Below are 6,000 nucleotides of genomic sequence, written 5' to 3' on the forward strand. Positions count from 1 at the left end.
ACCATCTCTGAGAAACATTTTCTAACACCTTTACCTTGCTCACCCTTCCCTTGCCCACCCTACCCCCAGTCAATACTTTTCTCTGTGCTTCCATAGCACCTTATGCATGATTTTACCTCTATCACAGTTTGTTGAATGAGTAAGTGATGAAAGACAGAAAGACAAAAAGAAGCTTATCTCACATTCCAGAATATGCAGACATCACCCTGCCACTAATGACTAATGAAATTGATGATCAAGCCACACTACCTTGCCTAATTTCACCCATAAACATGATTTAAGTTTGTTTCTGTTTGATTTTCAAGGTGAAATTGTGGATTAAGTTGGAAGCCGATTTTTATTGAATAGATATTTATGATACCTCTTTCTTGCCAATACTGTGCTACTAGGCACACTGGAACTATAGAGATATATAAGACACAGTTGTTCCCCTCAATTAGCTCAGAATTAAGCTAGGGAGCTGAGAGAAACCGGAGAAGGAAATGGCAACCCACTCCAGTACTCTTGCCTGGAAAATCCCATGGATGGAGGAGCCTGGTAGGCTACGGTCCATGGATTCACTAAGGGTCGGACACGACTGAGCGACTTCATTTTCACTTTTCACTTTCATGCATTGGAGAAGGAAATGGCAACCCACTCCAGTTCTTGCCTGGAGAATCCCAGGGACGGGGGAGCCTGGTGGGCTGCTGTCTATGGAGTCGCACAGAGTCGGACACGACTGAAGCGACTTAGCAGCAGCAGCAGCAGCTGAGAGAAACATGTGCCTAAGGACATCAGCCAGTGGAATGCTGTGGGGAAAAGTGTGGTCTTAGGGATTACATACCCTGAATGGGAACCCTGTCTCCTCCATTTACGAGCCATTAACAAATAACTTAGCCTTGCTATGCCTCAGTTTCCTCATTTATAAAATGAGGCTGTTAATCAAAATACTTAGCTCTGAGCTTCATGGGAAGATTAAATGAGATCATGCATTTAACTGCTTAGCATGATACTTGGGCAAACACTAGGCACCTCAGTAAGTGTTAGTTGCTAGTAGTAAAGTCAACAGTTTGATGAAGACACTGAGAATTCCAGAGTTGAGAGGCAAATAGATGAGTGTGGGCTGGAGACCAAGTCATTGCAGCTCCATTTTGCAGGGTATAATTTCACTTAGACTCTGATTAAGAGAAGTGCTAAGAAAGGGGAAACGACATTTCAAGCAAGGGATGCAGTGTGTGCAAAAATGTGCTGGGGAAAGGTACATTTGGGGACCAGTGGATATACTACTCTGAGGAAGGCAGTTCATGCAAGGGAGAGTTGGGCAATAAGGAAAGGGGGAAAAAGCTCAAGGAAAAAGTACATTCAGACTATACTCAAATCCTGGATATACCACTTCTAATTGTAAGATTTTAGATAAGCGACTTAATCTCTGTATTCCAGTTTCCTCATCTTTAAAATTCGCTTCCCTGGGCTTTGTTCAATATTTCCCTTGTCCCACTCAGTCTTCCTAGAAGGCATTGTGTTAAGAATTTTATGTGAAACAGCCCATTTAATCTTCACAATAACCTTATCATGAAACTGCTTTTATTATACTCTTTTTGTAATTGAGAAAAGTGAGACAGACAGGTTAAGTAACTCAATGAATATCACACAGTGATAGGGACACAAGTTGAACTCAAGCCTTTTTTTTTTAATTTGAAAGCTAAGGGAAAACAAGCAACATGCCAGTGTATTGAAAGAAATAGGTTTACAAATCATGGCTGTCTGATCTAAAGTTTAGGAATAGTTTGTCTTGGCTGATACAACTGGCTAATTACTCTACCCATTAGTTAAATAATGATAGCTACCCTTATTGAATATCAATGTCCTATGACTTAGGCACTTTTAATACAGTCATTTATAAACATATTTTCTTGTCACAGAAACCCTAGAAGTAGGTACTATTAGTCGCCCTATTTTAGAGGAGGAAATAGGGACACCAAAAGTTAAATCATTTACCCAAGGCTCCCATGGAAGAACATGGAAGCAGCCTGGTTCTAGATACTGCTTACTGAGTCATAAGGCAGGATAGTTCATAATAGATGAGGTTGGTTTTAGGGATACCTTTTAGAAAACAAAACAAAGACAATTATGAAAGATAGTGAAGTTAGTTTCTTATGGTATATGATTGTTCTGGTTTCATAGTCCACTTCCCTTTCCTGCTTACACATTCTGACATTCCCTTGTCCATATATTTGGGGGCATTTTGGTATGTGTCTCATGTGTTGGAACAGGCTTATAGTTGACTCGCACGTGGGAGTCATCTCTACAGGAGATTAAAAGTTACCAAGAATCAATTCACAGAGCCAAGATAGGCCCCTACGTGGCACATTTTTCATACCCACACATTAGGACTATTGTAAATGGGCCTGGTAGGTTGAAGACTTTGAATGGCATATGTTGTGGTGTTTAGTTCTTTCTCTAGGTGTAGAGCCTGTCAGCTCTATAAAGACAGCCTGCCAATGCTTTATACAAATAAAGGAAAAGTCATCCACTGCTTTCCCTCTTGTTGAAATAATTAGGAAGAATAGTTAGGGATAGTTTGTGGTCATATTCACCCAAGAACTTCAAAGTCTGGCTATTTGCATTCCATAGTTATTATTTTGTTATATTCTGTTTAAGAAACTTGAAAGAATTTACACACATCTCATGGAAGAGCAAATAAAGAAAATCTTAGGTTTGTTAGTAAGTAACCTCAGGAAAACAGAAAACTTTCTTTTAGCATACTCTGTATTTTGTTTCTGATGTTTGAACCATACTCAGGACCCCATGACACTGATTAGATGAGTCCTATAGTCCCCTCTCTCAATTGTATGAATTATGAAGCTTGTGGTAGTGTTATAATTTGGTTCTATCACTTGTTTCCAGCAAATGATTTTAGATATAAGTCCATTATCCTTTGGATCCATTGAGAAGATGCTATATTTCTCTTAACTATATTAAGAAATACATCTTTATTCTATTTCTGCAATATACTAATTTGATCACATGTGGAAAAAACAGTATTCTTATTAAACTGAGAGCAGTCAGAGGTGTTTTTTTTTTTTGTAGTAATAATTACAGCTCCATTCCTCTCTCCCCACAACTTCCAGTATTTCTGGAAAAGGAGGGAAAAAAGCAAGGGAGCACTAGTTCAAGCAGAAGCAAAAAAGATGCTTCAGAAGCATCTTCCTAAATGGAGCAACTATTGAGTTGGGCAACTATTGAGTCTTTCCTAGAGACAAGAGGGAAATATACTCACTTGTCTCAAGGAGTTTACACTGTATAGTAGTTAGGAAAATCAGACTAATCCTTATGAGAATAACTTTTAAATCAATGTTGGGTAATTCTGGGAGGAATAGACTATAAGCTGATAAATTCTTCATACCCAAACCTCACTCTCTGAGAGACCTCAAGATGTGTCCCTCATTAACAGAATCTCTAAGAAACAGGTAAATCTTCCAACATTTCTTCCTCACACAAATTGTTTCAGATGGCTTCCCACTAATTTTCCAATGATCTTCATTTTTCAATGATCTTTCAAATTGCCTTATCACATAATATAGGCAAGTTTTGTTAGGTGCTTGGAATAACCCATTTTTTCCAACATATATTTGTTGAGTACCAACTGTATTTCTGGTGCTGTTCTAGGAGTTGGGGATATAGCAGTGGAAAAAAAAGTAGATCAAAATCTCTGCTCTCATGAAGTTTATATTCCACTGGGACTATGTTAATGATCCTTACCATCACCTATAGTGACACTTTATGCAAGGGTTCACCCCACAGATATTTGCTCAAAAGAAAATATTTGAGCATAGACCTGAACAATTAGGAGAATGAGTTGGAGGAAGAGTTTTACAGGTATAAGAGCAGCAAGTGCCAAAGCTCCTGCATGAGAGTCTTCAAGGAACAGGTTAGTGAAATAGAAAGGACGCTAGTATGGCTGGAATGCAAGGGATAAAGGAGACTGGATTCAAATTTCTATTGAGCACTCACTGTATGTTTCCTACTGTGCTAAGCATCAGTGATACAATGGGAAGCACAACAAATACAATCCCTGCCCCTTCCCCCAGCTTACACTCTAATGAGGGAGATAGACATCAATTAAATAATCACTTAGGCAAATCTAAAGATCCAACTTTGAAATGTGCTGGGAAGAAAGACTTCCATGTGCTGTGAGAGAATAATTATGAGGGCCTAATTGAGACTGGCAGATTAAATAAGGCTTCTTAGGGGAATTGCTATATAGTAGAGATTTGAGAATGAACAAGAGCTAAGTAGGTGAAGGAAAAGAACATTTTAGGCTGAAGGAACAGTGTATTCAAAGACCTCCATGGCAACTGAGACATGGGAAGGAAGAAGGTCTGAAAGAAGGCTAGTGTGACTGATTGTAGAGAATAGGGGATGTATGTTTTGAGGTGTGGTTGGAGATACAGTAGGGGACAAGCCATGGAAGGCCATGAGTTTTGTTTTCTAAAAGCAGTGGGAAACCACTGAGTAGCTTAAACATGTGTATCACAACCAGATTGGCTTTCTGTAAAGGTCACTCTGACTGCAGCGTGGATTGATTGAAGGTGGCAAGTATGTATGTGGGAGGATATTGTGGTAGTCAGATGAGAGATGATGGCTTGGACTACGGTGGAGGCAGTGGAGGCTTCTATGGCAGGAGAGAAGTAGGTGAATTCAAATATGTTTGCAAGGTTGGGCTTACCGGATTTGCTGAATAAAGTGGGAATGAAGAGGTAGGATGTGTCAAAGGAAATTTCCTAGGTTTTTCACCTGATGCAGATAGGTGGGTGTGGGTATTATTTATTCATTGAGTTTGGGAGTACAGGAAAAGGATAGACCATAATGTGGAGGAGAAGGTAATGATTTCCGTACACAAATATGAAGAACTGTGTATTATCCTGTGTTCAATCTGGTTGAGAGTACTAACAGGGGAAAGTGAAAGTGTTAATTGCTCAGTCGTGTCTGACTCTTTGTGACCCCATGGACTGTAGTCCACTAGGCTCCTCTGCCCATGGGATTCTCCAGGCAAGAATACTGGAGTGGGTTACCATTTCCTTCTCCAGATCCACCCCCTACCTTCTGGCCTACTTTCACTCTCACCACCTTCTCTTATGTAGTATGAGCTTCATCCAACAGACTGGGACACTTAGGACCTTCCTTTGAGGCTGGAACAAGCTGCAGGCCCTATTCCATAATGTGGAGTTAACGTTCTTAATGCATCCAGACTGCCCTAAAAGTCAGCCACAGGGTGTTGAAGGATGGGAAGTCATGAGCTGAAGCAGAAAGGGAAGATTCTTGGGGGGTGCATTGTGGCTCCCTGATGTTGATATGTAGACACCAATGAGGGAATTTAAGTCAGTTCAGGAGTCAGGCACAGGTTGTACAAGTGAAATTACAGACATCACTCACAAATGAATCCTGCTATTAACAAGCATTTAAAAATTTTGTGCACCGCCATTTTCAATTTAATTGCTAAAATTTAGGTTCTGTGAGAGCAAAGACATTGTTTTGTTCACTGCTATATCCCCAGAACTTATAACAAGGCATAATATGAAGTAGTAACCCAATAAATATGCTTTGAATAAATCAATGAATGAATACCACTTTTCATTCAAAACCAGAACTTTTTCTTACAGCTTTTCTGATGACTCAATAAACAAGGCCCTTTCTGTACAACTCTAAATATTGTAGGTTCCTCAGATGCTGTCTACAGAATCACCTAGAACAAAGCCCCTTCCCTATATACCCAGCCCCTGAAGTGGCTGGTCATGTTTTAAAGCTTTCATCATCAATTTCAAAATCCACATTTTCTCAAAGCTCTCATCCCTCAGTCACCTTCTTATCAGCCTATTTAGGTGTCACTGAAGGAAGATCTCTTACTTCTACAGACCTTGATTTTCACACACAGTGTTTTCCTGAACCAGAACTCTTTTCATTTTGTAACTTTAGTATAAGATAATAAGGAGGTGATTTTCAAACTATAGAGGATTAAAT

The sequence above is a fragment of the Giraffa tippelskirchi genome, chromosome X (genome assembly GCF_054371585.1).
Source record: "Giraffa tippelskirchi isolate mGirTip1 chromosome X, T2T-mGirTip1v1.2.pri, whole genome shotgun sequence".
NCBI lineage: Eukaryota > Metazoa > Chordata > Mammalia > Artiodactyla > Giraffidae > Giraffa > Giraffa tippelskirchi.